The following is a 21,981-nucleotide window of genomic DNA, read 5'->3' on the forward strand; positions in this document are numbered from 1 at the left end:
TTCAAAGCCAGAAACTTGCACGAAAATACATATTTTATTTATTTATTGATTTAAATTAATAAAGAAATAAATGGATATCACGAGAAGTTTTACTGTATTCCTTGTCTATGACCGCCGCCACTGGCCGCAGGAAAACGCTCTCTCACCGAATTCACGGAAAAAGTCGCGATCGTCACTTCGATACGCTCAAATTAAATAATTAATACCAATTCAGACTTTACAACATTTCTAAATATAAATCGACGATCTAAACGCATTAATTTCAATTTAAATTTCATGAACAGACCGCAAAGTCTAGATCTTTTTTCCTACGGTTATTAATCATAAGTCTCACACTGACAATTCAATTGGTTTCTGAAAAACGAACAAATGCAGGTATTTTCTCTACAACGTGTTTCATCTAAAAATAGATGTAAAAGTATTTCCGATTTTCTATCCTCTTACGAAGGAATGATAGAAAATCCAGGGACGGATCTATTCGGTGATTTTTTGTGTCAAATTTTGCCAAATAATTATGTTTTTAGATAAAAAATGTGCACAAAATCTTGAAAAACTCGATTAGACTTTAGGCCTTACTTTCAATTTCCGACTCAATTCGGCGTTTTTTAGACGAAATAAATGTGTTTTTAAATGAAAATTATGACAATTAATAGGTACAGTCAAGACAAAAAAGAATGACACCCCTAAAACCGCAGCCACAAATCTTTTAGATATACTCGTTTGGGTAATTTATAAACCAGCTGGAGAGTTTGTAAATGAATTTTAATTGAACTTTTGCGTTCGGTTGGTAGGGGTGTCATTCTTTTTTATCGTGACTGTACGTGGAATGCAATGGCGGCGCAATAATTTAATCTTGGTCTCAAGTTTTAAGTTCTCGAAAAATGCTTATTATTTCGGGTCCCCACTTAGTTCTGCATCACGTATCATTTTCGGTTGAAATCAAAGATTTTGTGTAGATATTTTGGCAACATTACGTGTGTTGCTATTAATCTTGTTTATCAATGTTTTACTTTTCCTAAGATTATACTTTATTAATCCTAATTACGTAGGTACATTTAGATGTAGCTATAATAGTAATTAAAGGTGGTACTAGTGTCTGATCAACCGGCTATTTAATATAAAAATTTCATTCAAGAGTACTTATTTGTAACTCGATTTCGTAGGTGCCTAATGCTGCCGTTGAAGGAGCTTACGATTGATTTACGTCGTTTGGAAGCGATAAAATCAAATCAACGATAAAACTGTTTACCGACCGACCTCTCACGTCTAAATCGAATTTCCTAAGTCCCATTTTCCGAAAATCACATTAGTCGGATCCCTCGTATTTCACCAGCGAGCAAACAAGTTTATCAGTCGTATTTATTAGTTAGATTATGAGGAAACAAAGCAAAACGCAAGTGACAGTCTAGTCCGTAATTATTCTGTTTATGAAGCTCGCACACATTGTATTAAAAGCCCATAACGGGAGTCGTAAAATAGTTTAAAGCTGCGATTAAGTAAATCAGGATCGATATTAGCCAACCGTTTTTATGGTTCGTTAAACGTCCCGACGTCGCCCTAATTGATCAAAATTACGAAATGATGTCACTAATTCAATCAAGTTTAATAAAAGAACACGTGATCGTTCACATAAATCAAGTTTTTTCGGCTCGACTACAGATAAAGGTTGTAATGGGTCCCAAGATGGCCGCCGAAACTACAAAAGAATTCTTCGCCTTATCTCATCATCACGCTGCAATAATCATCAATGAGATCTCCCAAAGTCGCCTTTATTCACCTATCACTCAAACTTGGCCCAAATCGGCCGCTTTGAGGAAAACCGATCCAAAAACCGCGCGCCATGTTGGAGGCGGGGCCGCATTTCGGCGCCAATTTCAAAACAGGCCGCGTTTCACACGCCACAGTGGCGTCGCCTTATGCAAAATGTACAATCTAACGGCCACAAAGTTGCAAACAGACGTAAACACTGGAGCCGTTTCATTAAGCAGAAGGCCGTTAACGGCTTTTTTGCGCGATACCAATTCGAAACGATGGCAAAAATGCAAGTCGCAGAGCTCACTGGGGTCAACAGTCCGAGTTGTGGGCGCCTCGAGGATGGCTTTCATCACTCAACTCGCGTTGGCGCCGCCGGCGTGTGCACATGCACGGGAATAAGCCTTTCGATCAGTTTCGATCACATACCTACTTATATCACTCAATGCGCACCGTTAGCGCGCAGGAAATTAAAGGAGCCTGAACATGGCGCCATCTTGGACTTCAAGTGGCGCCATTTACGAATCTTGTGCCCCGGAGTTACTATTTTACAAACTCTAGACCTCCACAAAACTATTGATGATGAAAAAAAATCAATTGCTGTCCTCTATAATGTTATTATTGCCTACATTACATATATTTAGCCTTTATTTTTCTTTTCTTCTTCTTTCATCCATTCTTTTCCTTCACCATTTCCGTTTAAAACTTTTTCCCTTTCAAACTCGCACACTCTTAGCTCCACACGCAATGTTCTAACGACCCTCTAAAGTTATTCCCCGGTAATTTTGCGGCTGATCTTTGGCCCCTTCAGTGGCATATTTACATAGTGGCTAAATGGGCTATAGCCCAGGCAGGGGCGCAAATATATATTTATTAAAAAAAAATACGTAGTACCTAAATAGACGGGTTTCATTTTTTTTAATTAATTGATCAGATTTTTAGTTTTCGTCCTATTTTTTTATTTTGTAAGTAAATTGTTGAGTGAATGGGTTTTAAGAAGTTCTTAGTAGTTTAAATTCAAATTTTCATATTATATTAGAAAGTTCACAATGAGTAATGATAGAAAAAGTCTGAGTAAAACGCATACAGAAAAAAATCTTGAAAAAAAATCAGCGAAAAAATGAAAAATGTCTATGTTTTTTGAAAAACAAAACTTCTTAAATAAATAGAGGGTAAGCAATAAATTCTAGTGCACTATCTTTTGCTTCGTTTCGAAATATGTTTTCTTCTATAGCTTTCTTTTTTTTAACTTTTTGTTTTCCTATTTCTCCTTTTGTAAGTTCGCTTGTTTTGTCTTTACTTTTTCTTTCTTTATTAATAAATTTATACACTTCTGACTTTGTTCTAATTTCCTTTATTTTGTTTACTTCTTCTTCTTTCTGTGTTTTTTTTTACACTTTTTCTCGTATAGTTTTCTTGCTACCTATTGCCTATTCCGTTTTTGTACCTACACCTTTTTTTCCATTCTTTTAGTTTATCTCTAGCTTCTTTTTTCAGTTTTTCATATTCTTTATTCCAGCAATTGTTACGTTTTGTCACAAGTAGCTATGGTTTAAGAAAAAGTCTATACTTTTGCTTTGCTTGTTCGTTGCATTTGGTTCTTACTTGAATATTTTTTCTTCTTTTTTGCTTCTTACATTTTTCTTTGTACTTTGTCCTTTTGTTGTAATTTGTGAAGGTATATGGTCTGCTTCTACTCTGTTTCCTGCCTTAAACCTGACAATTTTCTCCCATGCTTCGTCATGTATTCTCCTTCTAAACCGCCCTTTTTGTGCCATTCAAAATTCCCCATCCCCTATCTTCGATCATTTCAATTAATGTTAGTCCCTCCTTTTTTCCAGTTTGTCTTGTTTTTATTTTCTCTACGTCGTTCTTTCTTCTCGCATTAAAATCTCCTTTTTTGTAGCTTCTATATTTTCGTCTAAGATTTGCTTTGTTTTCTTCATTTGTTTGATATATACTGTTACAATTCTCCATTCTTCTTCATTTACTTTGATTTTTCTTTCCGAAATCCTCTGTTCTTGTATCACTTTTTTCCTTTCTCCTTGAAGTGTTTTTTTTTGTATCAATTTTTGAAAATTGTCCAAAAACTGGGGATCGGGTGAAACCCCGCCTTTTCCAAGATGTCTGCGCTGTTCTCGGTACAGTACCGGTGCATTCTGCGGCGTCTTCTCGATTAAGAATGTATTTATGCACGTATCAAAGGCTCGCCGAAGCTCCCATCAGGTGAACAATCTCCGAAATGCGCCATATGGCGGTAGATCGTCCTCGGCGGTTATTTCCATATCGCTTGCACCCTCCCCGTCGTCCTTTGCCTTGGTGTTATTACAAAGCGCGCAAAAACATCCGTCCAACCTCCGTAAATATTTTATGAAGAAGAAACTTGCAATTTCCTTCTACGTGCGTCTCTGTATAACCACCGAGGAATTTTTCAAGGCGATTGAGATTCTTTCTAACGCTCCCCAAATTAATCGTTCTTGTTGTTCACCTCGGGCCATCCTTTGTCTTTTTGTTCTTCGGTGGACATCTGTTGTGGCTTGTAATATGAAGTGTGGCGCCGTCATGCAACAGCTTCGCGCGTGACGCCTCACTCGCTAAAAGAGGTGGATTCGTGGGTGTACCGAAACCAGATTTTCATTCAGGTTTCTCGCCGTTATTTATGTCGTTGTTCCAGCCGTCCTCATCTCGCTCATCATCGCGCCTCCATGCCTGGGTCAGTGCTTAATTGAAGAATTGCCAACTTCGGCGCACCACCCTGCAGACGGCGCACCTTCATTTTGCAAAAACACAACCAGAGCTCCTTTGTCCGAGCTAAGCTTCTGCAGGCATAGCGCGTTTGATAAACGATTTGCGCCAGAAATAGGCTGAATTGTGTTGGAGATTTCCATCTCCTTCATAACTTAGACTAGGAACTTAAAAGTCCTGGATGCTTGCTCTTTATTCTCGTTCTGAATCCTGACAGATAATGTATAACATACCATATAGGTACACCTTCTACATGCTGCTATTGTGAAGACCCTGCGCTTCTTAGAACAGTTAGAACAAACAAAAAATTTAATTTTTGTCCTCCTGAAAGTTCTTCCAACGTTGCAATAATATTGTGATTTCAGTCAGTTTTGATCAAATTGGCCTAATTTCCCTAAAATTTCCTCAGTTTCCCCTTTAACTAAGTTTAGTCATTTTCGAAAAATTTTGGTTTTTTGAAAATTTTTGGATTTTCATTTTTGACTTTTTGAAGTGAAAGATGCAAAACCAATAATTTTCAAAAAAAGTTTAAATTTTGATTGAAATTTTGACTTGCTTTGCCTACTTCACTGATGTACAGTCTCGATCAAAAAGAATGACACCCCTACTAACCGGGCCTGATAGCAAAAGTTTGTACCTACAGTTATTAATTTTCTTGTCTCTTTCAATGTTGCCAACACAATTTAACAATGGGAGGCCACTTTAAGTAAAATTTGTTTGGGGGCTCGGTATTATCGATATCTGCTGGTTATCTCATGTTTAGCATTAGCTTAATCTATAATCTTTGTTTGGTTTCTAAACCGTTTCTGATGACACTAAGCTTAGTTTTAATCGTGTTTAATTTCATATCTTCAAAAAGTATATAGTGTTTACCGGATTTATCTACATTTCTTATGCGGAGGAAGGAACTGAAAACTTTTAGAAGGTTTTTAACGATTTTGGACCTGGGGGTGAAGACATTTCTGTTGCGCCTCCGTGCCGGAATTGCCAAACAATGGCCCAGATTGCCAGAACCGCGCAAAACGCGCCGTATCCGTACACATAATGGTCCGCGTTACGCAATCAGAAAGCATCAAACCGCCGCCGAGGGCCATAGGAAATCAACAATCTCTCATTTGCCATGTAAAGTGTTTGCGTGTTTTTCCCGTCACATCATTTACGACGCCTTCGAATCAAAAAATGCTATTTTTGCCCGACTGTGTTTACAGCAGCGAATTGAATCGATTCCTGAAATAGCATGTGTCTTTCTAAACGATGAATAATTAATCAGATGGCAATTAATTGGCGCCGCTTCCAACAATCCGATTTTCTCTGCAGCAATATGGCCGCAGCGGCGCCATCTTGAAAGCGGGTGCAGTTGCGGTGTGGTGGCGCCTTTAATCGGCGCCACCGGTAGTGAGAAACATTGTAAAGCTGCCGTTCTCGCATTGCGTGGACGTTCACATTCGCATTTTTGCGGTCGGACAGCCAGGTAATGGCCGATCTTTATGGGATAAATGCATATATCATGCGGTAATGCCAGCCGCTCGACCGCAACTTTTAATAGTCGAACTGTGGCGTTTGTCAATGGGTTTTATATCCAGGCATAAATTACGCCACGGCGAAAAATTACCGGTTATCGCCGGTGCCATTCACGCAGAGATCTTCTTCTCGACGAGAATCTCATTCCGATTTTTGCAAATTTCTTCAAGAAATTATGCAATTGTGCGCTACACCAGAGCAGTTATCGGGTTTTGTGATCTCTGTGAAGAATCTACTTTACGATGAGAGATATTTGAACTTTAACCGTAATTTGTGGCTTTCTTAATTAACTTGAGCGATAAAGATTGATCATAGCTTTCCAAAACCCGTCTCTTGATGTAGGTACAGTCACGATCAAAAAGAATGACTAGCAATAACTCCGGAACTATTAGAGATAACCCATGAAGCTTATTATTTAATTAGCTATCTTTTTCAAAAAAGATCATTGTTTTCCAGCTAATAATTTTTGAGAAAATTGCAAATAAAAGGAAAAAAAAAAGAAAAAAAAACGAAAAGAAAAAAGGAACTTTTTTGACAAAGAACACTTATTTGGGGAAGAAGCGTCCTTCTTTCCATTTCATTCTTTATCTAATTAGCGAGAGAAATAATGTAATACTTATTTCACCCCTCCCCAGTTTTACAATACCTTTAGAAATCGTAATTTTTTCATCGCTAGTGCTAGCACATTCGATGAAATAAAAGAAAGTTATGGTCTCAAAGACAAAATAAGTAAAGCGAAAGATTTTTTTGGGGAAAAAAATTGAAATTATTTTTCTCAGAGTCGACTCGTTGATGAAAATATACATGGTGATTAATTTATACCCAAGAACTTAGGGAATTATAGCATTTTCTAAACAATAACGAATACCTACTTATCGAAAAAAAATCTAGTAAAAGATTTTTTCTAGAGTGGATGTTAAACTATTCCTTTAACAACTTTCTGAGTAGATAAAATGTTTTAAACTTTTAAAGGGTTATCGCCGGTGCCATTCACGCAGAGATTTTCTTCTCTTCTTCCGATTTTTGTAAATTTCTTCAAGAAATTATGCAATTGTGCGCTACACCAGAGTAGTTATCGTGTTTTGTGATCTCTGTGAAGAATCTACTTTATGACGAGAGATATTTGAACTTTAACCGTAATTTGTGGCTTTCTTAATTAACTTAAACGATAAAGATTGATCATAGCTTTCCAAAACGCGTCTCTTGATGTAGGCACAGTCACGATCAAAAAGAATGACTAGCAATAACTCCAGAACTATTAGAGATAACCCATGAAGCTTATTATTTAATTATCTATATTTTTCAAAAAAGATCATTATTTTCCAACTAATAATTTTTGAGAAAATTGCAAATAAAAGGAAAAAAAATTAAAAAAAAGAAAAACGAAAAGAAAAAAAGAACTTTTTCGACAAAGAACATTTATTTGGGGAAGAAGCGTCCTTCTTTCAATTTCATTCTTATCTAATTAGCGAGAGAAATAATGTAATACTCATTTCACCCCTCCCCAGTTTTACAATACTTTGGAATTCTTAATTTTTTCATCGCTAGTGCTAGCACATTCCATGAAATAAAAAAAGTTATGGTCTCAAAGACAAAATAAGTAAAGCGAAAGATTTTTTTGGGGAAAAAAATTGAAATTATTTTTCTCAGAGTCGACTCGTTGATGAAAATATACATGGTGATTAATTTATACCCAAGAACTTATGGAATTATAGCATTTTCTAAACAATAACGAATACCTACTTATCGAAAAAAAATCTAGTAAAAGATTTTTTCTAGAGTGGATGTTAAACTATTCCATTAACAACTTTTTGAGTAGATAAAATGTTTTAAACTTTTAAAGGGTTATCGCCGGTGCCATTCACGCAGAGATCTTCTTCTCTTCTTCCGATTTTTGTAAATTTCTTCAAGAAATTATGCAATTGTGCGCTACACCAGAGTAGTTATCGTGTTTTGTGATCTCTGTGAAGAATCTACTTTATGACGAGAGATATTTGAACTTTAACCGTAATTTGTGGCTTTCTTAATTAACTTAAACGATAAAGATTGATCATAGCTTTCCAAAACGCGTCTCTTGATGTAGGTACTGTCACGCTTAAAAAGAATGACCCAAAAAACACAGCCACAAAGCTTTTTGATATAATACGGTTAATGTGTACGTTTGGATAATTTATAAACCAGCTGGATATTGTGTAAACTAGCTGGACAATTTGTATATTAACTTGTTTGCCATTCTTTTTGATCGTGACTGTACATCTATTTCCTTAATTTGACATTCGATATAAAAAAGGGGCATGACTCAGTAAGAGGAAACAATTTTTCTTTGAGGGAATAATTCGACAATTAAAAAAAACACATTGAACAGTTACCTATTTGAAAGTTTTATTTTATTTTATTTTTTTCAAAGATATACAGTAATTTAAGAGTTTTTGGCGTGGAATCACTTCGCGGCAATTGGCAGTGGACTCTGTTGATCTATCGCAGATCGCGAATTTCTGATCGATAAATTCGCGAGTCCTACTTATCTAAAAATACGCAAATCCAATCGCGCTGAAAAAATGATGTACAGCGTGATTTTCCTGGCGTCGCGTTTTATCTGCGAATGGCGCAACGCGGAAACCATCTGAAATTGTCAACAAAATCGAAAATGCGCGTGTCGCAAAAAAGCGGCAAGAAGGTCAAAGTTGGACGCTTTATTGAATCTTGGTGCGAACTGATACGGGTGGAATGCAACGCAAACACTCTTATCGGTGGGCTCTGGCACCGAATCTACAGCGTGAGTGAGAAAATTTTGCACAACCGGCCACCGGCCCCGCGATTGAGTGTCAATCACGGGCCACAAAGCGAGGAATGCGAGGTGACAAATAAAGAATCCCACTTCGGAGGTGCTGGGCGCACAATGGGCCGGACAGTGCGGCGCCAGCTCTTCATTCAGTTTTCCTCGGCGGAGGAGACATCCTGTCTTTTGTTGCCCCGTTCGAGAGAAATATAGTAAAATTCAGGTACTACAACCCTCCCGAGGAATTTCGGGCGGACGCAGACGTGACAACGCGCCAAAACTAATTCGGAACGCCATCAATGAGTGACATATCCATTGACGTCGCTTTTTACAAATCCGTACAAATGGAAGGTGCCAAAAAGGTTATCTCGTTCAAGGTTTCAATTATCGGCTGATAAACACCCCAAATAACAAACAAGCCAAAACAGTGGGTCATGAGCTGCCCCCGGCCTGCAATCGATCATTATCGCGTCGTGTCCAGAGACTCTTCAATTTTCACGACGCCTGCCATAAATTCAGTTCGTGTAACAAAGGCAGTCTATTAGTTACGACCGAGATAAGCTATCGTTACGCGATAAATACCCAAAACAACAACAATAACAAGCGTAAAAAACAGTAGTAGGTCAACCAGGCGCCTCTTCATTCATACGATCCTCCAGCAATCAACTGGGGTAAAGTCGATAATTGACGACCGCTGACGCCGACTTTTCGATTAGAGCTGAACATTTCCATAAGCGAATTTTAATCAATTGGGGCTAATTGCTTTTTTGCTTGATGCAACTCTGATAAAGGTTTGGCGAAATTCAGAAATAAAATTAACTAGACGCCCTCTGGTGATGATTTTTGAACTATGTCGAAAACAGTAAAGAAATTTTCGTAATTCCACATTTAACTGACATTTAATGAATTGTTCAACAATTTTGCGTGTATAGTGTTAATTACTTACAATAGAAAGAATCACTTTAAAAGTACGTGGTGGTAAATACTAGCGTTGACTTTGGTTCTGTAGTTTTTCGTGGTATAAAGTGTTTATTGTTGGAACTTGAAAGTGGATAAAAAGTGAAAAATATTTAAATTTTGATTACAAAGTGTTATTAAACAGTTGTCTAATTAAAGATTATAAGTAATGGATCACAGCGAACACAAGGTTTGGCTCAAGAAACCAATAAATTAGTGAAGTGTGTGAATTTTAGGTTAGAATTTTCCACTGAAAAAATCATGAAATGCTGCGGTAAATCTACAAAACTACAATAAAGATTAACAACTGCTGATACATTTTAACGTAAATTATGCCAAAAGGTAGGCTTTTCAATGTCTTTATAATAATTTTCCAATAAAGAAAGTGAACCAAACAGTCATTCGTTATTCGTGTTTTCCTCGTCATCTCTCATTTGTCAACATAAGTTTCTTGCATCAAAGATACAATAATCATTCCGCATAGGCAATGCAATAATTGTGAAGCCCCAAAATTCGTACAACGCTCAAAATATCCGAATAAACATTTTCCCGCCATTTATGGTTACTGTTTTCGACCTAGCTCAGTGGCGCCCCCAACGGTAATTTTACTTCCGAATATTTCGACAAAATGTATTAAAGATGAGCGAGGCCTGGAATTGGAAAAGACTCTTCGAGTCAATTGCAGGGGTGACACGTTGGGCTGAATTTTTAAAACTGGTTCGGAAACAATTCTAGGACACAAATTTATTATTTAAAATGATTAAAAATTAAAAAATGTTAGACGGAACATCCTGTATTTTGAGAAATCGGTTTTTAACGTTTTAGTGCAATCGGAGGAAGGGTTTTTTGCCATCAAATCCCCACAATCCTTTGCCACAAAGCGCGCTTCCAAGGATGGTAATTTCCGGCGCGAGTTCCCGATCACTCCACTCCGACCTCATTTCCTGTCCCATTCACCCTTTTCAAAGGCCACATTCCATCCGACAAATCGTCACCGACTTGCCCGTCACTCGAGGTGTTAGTCCATTATTGCCCGTCGAGTTTGGAGCTTTTTGTCGAGCTATTCAGCTCTTGGAACGCTTTACAGCCCACAATAAACCAGCAATTACTGTTTACAAAGCCGGGACCGCCTTGTTTAAGCCGAATAAATCTGTTCGGGGCCGGCGGAGCCCGTGCTATAATTCGATTTTTATGGCCCGAATCCTAAACGTCAAGCACGTGGAAGGTGGACGGAGCAGACCCAAAAAAAAGCACCCAAATACGCCGTTTTGACTGCATGACAGATCGCGGCGGGATAATTAGGGGATTAGTGCGTGGACGGGCTGGAAATGTTTACGGAGTTTGGGATTTTTCTTATTTATGGAGATGGAGAGTTTTTTTGGGTCGGGTGACACTTTTCCGATTCGAGGGGCGGCCGTAAAGTCGCCGGTTTATGGGCGGATTGAAACCAGAATAACGAATTTGTCGCGCGGTTTTACCTGAGATGTTAAATTTGAATTTTATGTCGTGTTGCATGTGTCTTGTTCCTAAAATAGAGGATGTGTGGGGTTATGGGGCCCGGCTTAACTGTACTTTCACAATGTTTGTTTATTTAATTACGGATTTGACGAAAAAGTCGAGGAAATTACACAATCCGGGGAAAATCGTGGAGAAATCAGCACAAATTATTGTTTTAACCATTTTTCCGTTCACAATTCACTCGCTCTAGCGAAGTTTCATGAGCTTTTCTACGCCTTTACAACTCTCTCGAGTTGTTAAAAGTAGAAAAAAATCAATAGGTTCGATTTCTTTCAGTTTGGTTTTTTAATTTTTGCGGATTTTTGTGATTTTCGGAACTGGAACATTTATCTAGCAATAACTCCGGAACTATCAGAGATAACCCATGAAGCTTATTATCGTTGGAAAGCTCTTTTAATTATCTATCTTTTTCAAAAAAGATCATTGTTTTCCAACTAATAATTTTTGAGAAAATTACAAATAAAAGGAAAAAAAAGTAAAAAAAAAAAGAAAAAAAGGAACTTTTTTTGACAAAGAACACTTATTTGGGGAAGAAGCGTCCTTCTTTCCATTTCATTTTTTATCTAATTAGCGAGAGAGATAATGTAATACTCATTTCACCTCTCCCCAGTTTTCCAATACTTTGGAATTCTTAATTTTTTCATCGCTAGTGCTAGCATATTCCATGAAATAAAAAAAGTTATGGTCTCAAAGACAAAATACGTAAAGCGAAAGATTTTTTTGGGGAAAAAAATTGAAATTATTTTTCTCAGAGTCGACTCGTTGATGAAAATATACATGGTGATTAATTTATACCCAAGAACTTAGGGAATTATAGCATTTTCTAAACAATGACGAATACCTACTTATCGAAAAAAAATCTAGTAAAAGATTTTTTTCTAGAGTGGATGTTAAACTATTCCTTTAACAACTTTTTGAGTAGATAAAATAACTCTTTAACCACAAGAGTAGATAAAATGTTTTAAACTTATTTTATTATTAAATTTACAAATTCCAACATATTTATTTGAAGGGTTAACAAAAACTGTTTTTTTCTTAAACTTTGTCAATCTCTTAATCGTCTTGTATAAGATATTAGTGTGTGTTCACACATTTTTTATTATTTTTATTTATGTATTTATTTTTTTATTTATAGTATTGTTTATTTTTCTCCTATTTAAACCAATGTAAAATGATCCGGGGAATCGATTGGCCTCGAGCAAATTGCAAAATTCATAAAAGTTTTCAAGTTATCAACACTTATTTTTTCTTTTGTTGGCAATTTTCTCGAAAAGTATTAGTTTCAAGACTTTGATATTTTTGTAATTTCAAATTTCTAATAATTGCGGAATTATTCACACATATTTGTCCATTTTGAGTTATGAAGTTGGTTTTAAAATTTTTTAATTTGAATTAAAAGCGTTACGTTATCTAATGATATAACTTTTTCATCAGATCGAAGATTTTCGTAAATATTTTTGATAGTGAATTATCAGTCAATAGCTCGTTCTGTTCAAATATTTTTCTTCATGGAAGCGTGTTACAAAATTTTTTCATCTATTTAGCTGAGTGCTTCTATTTTGAAATAAGTGTAGACGCCACTCCAGATAACGCCCGCTTACGTCACAATTTGCGGTCGAGAGTACGAAAATGGATCGAAACTGGAAAACCTGTGCCCCCCGAAATAACGGTACGTGCCCCATAATAGCCCCCATCAGCGAATTTTCGCTCGGGCGATCGCACAATTGCGGCCATAAATAACTCCTCGTGAGGGCTTAATGGTGTAACTGCAGGACCCCGAATTTGTGGCCACATTATCTATCACGTCGAAAAATTTAAGAGGCATAATACCTGGCGTGCTTGTCGGGACAGGTTCGCATCCGAAGAAGGTGCAATAAACATGTACCCGATAACAGATGTTCTCACCTGAAACAACTGGACCACACAGCTGGACCTGGGAAATACCGGGCCGAGGCGACAGCTCGTCTAGCTGGAAAAGTCGCCCACAATGGGCCGAGTTTCCTCCGGCGGCTTTCCGGAAAGGAGGGGCCCCGGAGCGGCGCCCTGCGGCGCGCCGAAATCCGAACAGGATCAACAACCAGTGGCGGCGAGCGAAAATGGGCCGATTTTTCGACGAGATTTTAATTATAGATGTGTTTGTATCTTAATGAACATGCGACGTTTTTTGGTTCTGACGTTTATGGCGTTGGTGCAATAAAAAGATATAATTGATTGTTTGGCCGACACCTAGGCCCACTAAGGCCCCTAAACACCGCGCTAAAAGATTATTGGGCCCGAGGGAGAGCCGGACCTTTGTCATAAATCCGAGGTAAATTATGCACGACAGGAAGAATTCCACAAAAAGTGCACAACAATGGACTGGCGTGATTGATGACGACTATTTGTTGTTATTAAATTCGTCATATGCCGTACGTAAATGCTATTATGCTAATTTACTACTGTATGTAAATGGAACAATTTAATATATTATCGAGCTAACTATGTCAATTCTTTACTCCACCACCCCAGTTTCTCCGCCTCCTCACGCATCTTTCTAATCTTAGCGCAGTTTTTTTTCAAAGTCAAGGTTCGTGCTATTTTTGCGCCACTGGCGAATATTTGCCAGAGGGCGACATTATTGGCGAAAAGCGGAAAACGGGTTTACAACCTCGTAAAAGACACTCAAGTCGTAAAGATTACAACGGGAAAAATCATGCAGACATTTACCGATGCGGGCCGATTTTTTCACAAACACATACAGGCGCTCTGGGAAATTTTCAAATTTCTAATTTCCATCTAACAATTGTAGAATTCAAATATACAGATTGAACTAAAAGGCCAATTTAATTTTTTTATGAGGACCGACATTTTTTATTAGTGTTATTGCTAATACAAATTTTGATTTTTCAAATTAAAAGCCAAAAAAATTAAACAGAATAAAATTAAATAAAAAAATTATAAAAGTTATTGAAAATATTACTTAGCACACAGAGTTTTTTCTTACAGATGCAGTTTTTTACGATTATATCATTGTTTTCGGTCAGAGAAAATTTCTCTCACAAGGGAGATATAGCTGTCAGCTCTACTCACAAGTGAGTAAATCTGGGAAAAATTGAGGAAAACAATGATACTGTTTATTTCATAACTATAGCAACACAGGTCACTTCGAAATTTTATTTTTTACAATGCACCTGTAAGATAAAACGTCGTATATCACACATCACACGTGATTGAAAGCCATTATAAAGCTCGTGAGAAGTGACTCACTCGTGAGCAAGCGCGCTCGTGAGTCCAAATTCTCACTTGTATATAACGATGTATTATTTCAATATAATATAATATTAATATAATATTCAGCGAGTTTGAGTGTAAATCGGACGTTTTATTTCACGAGTGGATTATCAAACCACGAGTGAAAACGAGTTGAATACAACATTTTATTCTTCAAATTAGACTCAACAAGGCTTAAAATTGCTTTAACTCTGTTAAAAATAATCTGACGTTTCATATTGAGAAATGCCAAACAGTTGGCACAACGGGTGTATATAGCGTACTCCACTCGTGGGTCAAAATTCTCACTCGTGATTTCTTTCCAAATGGACAACTTTTCTTTACTTGTATAATAAACTACTATTATTCTTTTTTAATTTAATTACAACGTAATCACTGTAGTATAATTGAGCTTTTTGCTCAATTTCATTACAGAAAATGAACCTGAAGGCCCTTTTTTGCTTTGTTTCATTGATTAGTGATTACCTTTGTAAAAATTCTGATAGAAACTATTGAATAGACAGAAATACCTTGGCTTCCATTTAATTTCTTTACAAGTGATCTATGTTATAAAATTAAATAGACAAGATTGAATAATGTAAAAACGGAGAATAGTTAATGTTTTTATTTATTTGACATGATTTCAAACGATTATGAGAAAAAAAATCGCAATCAGTGGTCTGTACAATGATGTAGTGAAGCAGTTAGCTGGAGACATTGGCTGTCCTTTTATATTTTAATTCTAATGTCTATAATCAATTTTTGACATTTCGTGTGAATTTCGTTCTTCGCCTTGGGAATTTTTTAAGATTTTTACCAACCTTTAACATTTTTAACAGATTAGCGGTTATGGAATAATTTAATACATGTAAATAAATATAATGTAGAATAATATTCAGATATAGATGCAAAACATTTCCATTTTAAAAGTTGTAACATAACAGAAGACCGAACTCTCACTTTAATGACAGTACGTTTTTGGCTTTGATTTACACTTTCCGAAAGTTTCTTCAAATTTGAAAATCATCGATTGTCTGCGATTTTATTTGCAAATTGAAGTGATTGAACACTGTTTTGCTGTAATTATTAAAATTCAGTGATGTCACTTTGCCTAAAAATACGTCTCGCTTAGAGCAAAACGAGTCGCTCCAGCCGACTGAAAAAATAGACGTAATAGTTAATGGAAACAATAACAACTTGTTTGTGTTATTAATTTCGAAACAAATACTCTCCCACAAGGGGAACTGATCAAGAAAAATCGCAATAGTTTATTTTCGAAGATAGCACTTGTACTTTGGAATTTTTGAACATTTTCCATTTTTCTGACACGTGCCAATCAAAACCATCGGCGGGCCCCCACCACTTTTATCACAATACGAGCGTTGTAAAAAAAACCACATGACTTTTGTCTATAAAAAGATAGATAGATTTGCTGAAATCAGATAATCGCCATCAATTTTCGCGGACGTAATCGCGTCCTCAACCTTATAAAACCGTCGTAATTAATTAACGCTCTCGCTAAACGAATTTAGCGCCTCCGTCGAGGTGCTCGGTACACTTTACGGCTTTTTAATGTATTTATGGCCCATATTTAATTACTCTATTACCATATCAGGCTCGTAAAATGCGCCCAACAAATCGAAAATGTCACGGGTCAGTCCGAGATGGTGCTCTTTAATAAATCAGCGCGTCATCAGCGGCGCCATCGTCTGGTCCAATTAACATTTTCGGGACCGCTGATAGACATCGCAGTGGCGCCCGTCATTCAGACACATAAAGCGATTGTTATGCTAATATCGGCCTTATCTTTTTGCACACTCGGGAAAAAATTTGGATTGGACGGGAATTTTTTTAATACGGTCAATATACGTTGCGAATGCACTGATAACGAGTGCATTAAATGATACGGGAATTATTCTGCGATATAAAGGACAAATACTATGAGTGTGTCTGCAAATATTGTGGCTGGGTATCTGTTGGGACGGAAAAAGTCTACATGGGGTCAAGATTTGACGATTTTATCGTTTTTGAGACGAAGTATTTTGGGCGAGAAAAATGACTCCGCGTAAATAAAGCGAGGAATGTGGTGCCAATAGGTCAAGAAGCCTGATAACAGATCTGCGAAAAATTTAGTCCAGTTTCAAAATTTTCAGAAATACTACCAAATCTCCTAAAAGTAAAAATTTCATTCGTCATATTAGCTGATAATTTGAGGTGATATTAATGTTTTTCACTTTTTTTAACTATAAACTCACAAACATTGGAAGACTTCTCCAAAACAAAACAAAAAAAATTCTTTAATACTGGTTCTTTTCTATGTAAAATGCTTTGATTTGATCATATTGTTGGTTTTAGAAGACCTAGCTCGAGATATTTCACCAAAGTCTGTATTTAAACAATTCGAATAAGAAAAAAATCTATTTTTTTTATTTCAAAGGCAAATTTAAAGCTCTCAAGAAAAGAGGACAGAAAATCCAAAAAAATCAGGGCTGAAATATAAAATTTTCAGCCTTTTTCACCGAGGAACCCACTAGATTTGAAAGATCTTGCTAAAATAACGCAGCAAATGTCATAAAAATGGTTCTAAAGTGAGCTATTTTCATCTGTTCGGTTTGATTTAGGTTATTTAGCTAAAACAGGGAATCAGAAAATCGTAATATTGTATCAAGAGACACATTTTTTTTGGTCAATTTGCAACTGAGTTCGAAATATTAAACCAAAACAGTATATATTTATATAATTGTTGGCCAATTACTCATTCTTGGGACAAATGAGACACCAGTGAACCGGTTTAAGGGCTGGTCTTTCTCTATAAAAGCCCAGAACAAATTTGAAATTCTTGACTGTTTGGCTTGATTGAAAACGTTTTTCTAAAGAAACTCATAAAATTCCTGAGATTTGGCTATAAATTAAGCTGAAAATTAATCCATGTAGAAATTCAGCTTTTGAAGAAAGACTGAAAAAAACTGAAAAATTCAGTCTGAAAAGCGGTATTTTCGAGCGTTTTGCTCGAGAAAGTTCAGATTACTCGTATTTATGTGACATAATTGCTGTTCTAAGGTTTGTTTCGTTCAATTTTAATTTGAAACATTTTGCTAAAATAAGAAGGAACAAAAAGGAATAAAAAAATATCTGAAGTAAATGTGTTACTTTCGTCTGCTTCACTAGATTTTTAGAACTTTTTATTTTACCAACAAATTTAGATACTAATTTCTAGAGATTTTATATCTACATTTTGTTGCGTTTTTTTTTTACAAGAAGTTTTTTCAGAAAAAACTCTCGTAAAATCTGCTAACAACAAGGCAGAGAATTGCAAAGTATGTACTCCAAAAATGCGTTATTTTCATTAATGAACGCTAGATTTGGAGCGTTTTTTAGAAAAACAGAGATAAATTTAGACTGAATTTAAAACCTTTTAATTTATCCTAAAACACCCTAAATTTCAGTGATTTTAGAGGGTTATCCAAGGGGCAAAAATTAGGCAGTTTGGAGCCTTTTTATTTAGGAAAAATCTCAGAAAATTGTAAAATGAAGAAACACAGTCATAAACTTACTAATTTTCCCACTGGCGAAAAATCAACTAAATAGTCTTCAAAATAACATAGCGCAGTTCCACTTAGTTTTATCTTTGAACTTTTTAATGTCAAAAGCAATTGATCATCATTTTAAGTATGTTGGATTAAAATACGTGATAGTATTTAAAAAAATGTAGAAAAGTAAATTAAAATCCAAAACCACTTACCTACTTACCACAACTTTAAAAAATAAGCCAGAAAGTGGGAATAAGGGTCAATTGATGGAATAAAAAGTCTTGAAAAAATGTTATCTTGTTTGCCACTCACGTGAACTTAAAGTTTTAAAAAAAATATTGTGGTGAACATTACGATTTAAGTTAGTTCAGGCAGAATTACGCAACTTGAGTAGGTAAATAGTTGCTCCCGACGCCTCGCAAATATTTATCTTCTTGACAATTTGACAATTTTTGACGACCGGTTGAAAACCGAGCGCTTAATATTTATTTTATACAAATGTGCAAAGTGTTAGAATATTATGTAAATGTCATATTGTGTACTCAGTCAACATTTTTATGATAAATGGTATTTTCGATGCTTAAATTATATTTATTGCTGTAATTGTGTGCAGTAAAGTAACTTGCGATGTTGCATTAAATAAATATTATTATTATTACAATATTTTTATCTAAAGTTCAAGGCGTTCTTTTGCATAATTGTTGAAATATTTGCGGTCTTATTGTGACAGTTTTCCCGACACATCACGCTGATTTTCAACTTCCTTTTCTGATTAAACTATTTACAAAGTCGAATTTATCATAATCAGATTAGGGAGACAATGATCCGTTTTTAGAAATACTTAAAGTCTGAAAGGAAACACTCTTGCCTATAAACTTTTTGTTATAAAATCCAACAAAGTCAATTTTTCGCTTCTGTGAAGCCCCGCTTTTCCGCGAACGGTCCACCCCCAAATTTGCATGGCCGCCCCTGATCTCTTCCAGATGTTGCGAATTATGACGGACGCTTATTTCCATCTTTCCATCGCAAAATAATCGACACAACTCCACGAAAACACCGTTTGTTTTCTTTTCGCTCGCGCCTCGTATACGGAGCAATTGTAACAATAGATGATGTCATGCAAATGTACTCGATAGGTCTATTATTCCCCTCTTTATTATCATAACTCGATTTATTTCTGCAGAGTTAAAAATATGTCTTAAGTCAACTGCAAAGAATGCGGCAATGATTGATGTCGGCTGCGAGTGTGTAATGTAATGGGACACAAATTACTATTCTAATTGCGACTTTTACGCCACTTTATTACCGCTACCTGTTAAGGGCCGGGATTCCCAAATTCCCGGGCTAATCGACCTGCTGTTAACGCCATTAGACTCTTGACTTCTGGATTTGGGAATACCGGCCTCCCGGGGGTTCCGCGAAGGCTTAGCATTAGGAAGCTACAGCAATAATGGAGCCGATAACCGAGCCAACTTTGAGGAAGCGAGCGCGAAAATCAACAGATTTTGAAACCGATTTTGCAATTGACTTTATTTTCCGATAATGAAACTGTTGGGCAAGAGATCGAGGAAACTGCGGTTTTAGCGCAATTTTGCAACGTGGCGCCTCGTTCGATTCGGTTGTTCTTGTCGGCGGTACAAGTATGGAAAGATCTCGGTGCTGGCTATAAAAGGTAAGTTCTGTCGAAGAAAGCCTTATATACGGCCGCGGCTCGGCAGACCTTGGTCCATTTCCTCCAAAGTGCGTCTCGACTGATTACTGTTGATAGGAAATCGTACAAATTGCGAGCATGTTGGCAAAAACGCCTCGTCTCGAGGACGACTTCGCAAACTGGAAGCTGCAGGAGAAAAATGGGGGACGCGTGCTGAATTTTGATCCGGCAAGCGAAAATCGGCGCTTACACGCGAAATTGCAGGAAATGTGACTTAAGTAACTGATAATGCGCCGAAAACAATTAATAAACCTGACCTAATCAAGGCTGGTTCGATACTTATCGGCACTTGTTGTGCAATTTTCTAAAATTTTATTCGACGATGCGACCTTACAGCCGGTTTTATTTTTGACTTGAAATACGCTGAATTCTGTTTATTTAGTGTTCACACAGATAATTTTATAACTGTGCACTTCCTAAATTTATTTACCATCTATTTTTAAATAACTTTTTCAAAAATATACTATGCATAACCTACTTCTTATTTCGTTCGATATTAAAATCTGATTCCGCACAAAAGAGAAAAAGAGTGCGATTTAGTCACCAATTGCTTTCGGAATCATCACTCGGTCATCAATCACATGATGATCTAATTGTAATCATCACAAAAGAATCAGCCGTTTTGAAATACCTATTTTTTCTCAATGCATGTGATTGTCTCAAGACTTTTTCCTTATAATTCGTTATAATAAAAATTATTCAAATACAAATATGAAAAAAACACTTTAGTGTCATTCTAAATCAAACGATGCTTAAATGAGCAAAAATGCTTAAAGAAACTGTCTTATTTTAATTTTTTTTTAAGTAATTAATTTTTTTTGGTGCTAGCGAGACTTTTTTGCACAAAACTACATTGAAGCATTGCTCACGTAATAACATACGTAATAATTTTTTTTTGCGGCGACATAAAAGTAAATTACTTTTAAGGAATTGTAGAAAAAAATTCATATGCATACCTACAGCAGTTTAAAGTAACGCATAAAAATTATGTTTTCGTGTGAATCATTTTTCAAAAAATCCTCGAAAAGGTCGATTTTATTTTAAAAAATACTACATTTTGACACCACTGTGATATTTGTAACGTAATTGGTTTTAGAGTAATGACGTCATTTAATTTTTTTTAACGGCAACCGACATTTTTTTTACTGTTTTTGATATTATATTTCTTTATTTTTATAAGTACAAAAACATTGAAAAGACGAATTTAAAATACATTAAAAAAGAAGTAAATTATAGTAAAACAGTTAAAAAAACTTGTTAATAACTACACAAAAAAGAGTTTATCTTTCTGATTCTGCTTTATTTTATAAAGGGCGATTGTTTATTTTTTGCTTTTTTGAAAAATTATAATAATAAAAATATTAATTTTAAACTCACTCTGTGTAATAACAAATGCTGAACATTCTGTGACTCAAACTCTAACTCTAACTCAAAAATATGGCAAGAAAAAAATAATTTCCAATCTTTCCAACAATACTTCAAAAAGTAAAGGCAACTATTTTAAATTTTAATAAGAGTATCTGACAACAACGTTGACAACACCCAAAATGTAATAATGATGATTTTAAAGTTACTGGGTCTTGATATTTCAAAAATAAAATCACCCCTAACTCAAAAACAGGTATACTTAATCTTAGTTTTGAACTTTCCCTTTACGAGCTTAATCTGACTTTTTTAATTTTAAATTAGCTCATTAAAATCAAACTAATTAAAGGCTATAGGAATTTAAAAATTTCTAAAATAAAATCACCCCTAGCCCCGAAAAAAAAATTTCTACGTTTAAAAAAATTCAGGAAGAAGATTAATTAAGTATAATTTTAAAATAAGGGTAGTTAGCTAAAAGGGAAGAAAACCTAAAATGCAGTTAATTTTGGTTCTGAACCGCTTAAATTTTGAATAAATGGTAAATAATAAAATAAAATAAAATAAATAAAATAAATAAAATAAATAAAATAAATAAAATAAATAAAATAAATAAAATAAATAAAATAAATAAAATAAATAAAATAAATAAAATAAATAAAATAAATAAAATAAATAAAATAAATAAAATAAATAAAATAAATAAAATAAATAAAATAAATAAATAAATAAATAAAAGCACCCCTAACTAAAACCAAACAGCTAAAAAAATTATTCAACCGCTTCAAACGTGCTTAAAACCATGCACTCGTTTTATGCAAAGCTACGTGGCACAAAATGATCTTTGGAGTGCAAAA

Source organism: Tribolium castaneum, chromosome 2 (genome assembly GCF_031307605.1).
Source record: "Tribolium castaneum strain GA2 chromosome 2, icTriCast1.1, whole genome shotgun sequence".
NCBI lineage: Eukaryota > Metazoa > Arthropoda > Insecta > Coleoptera > Tenebrionidae > Tribolium > Tribolium castaneum.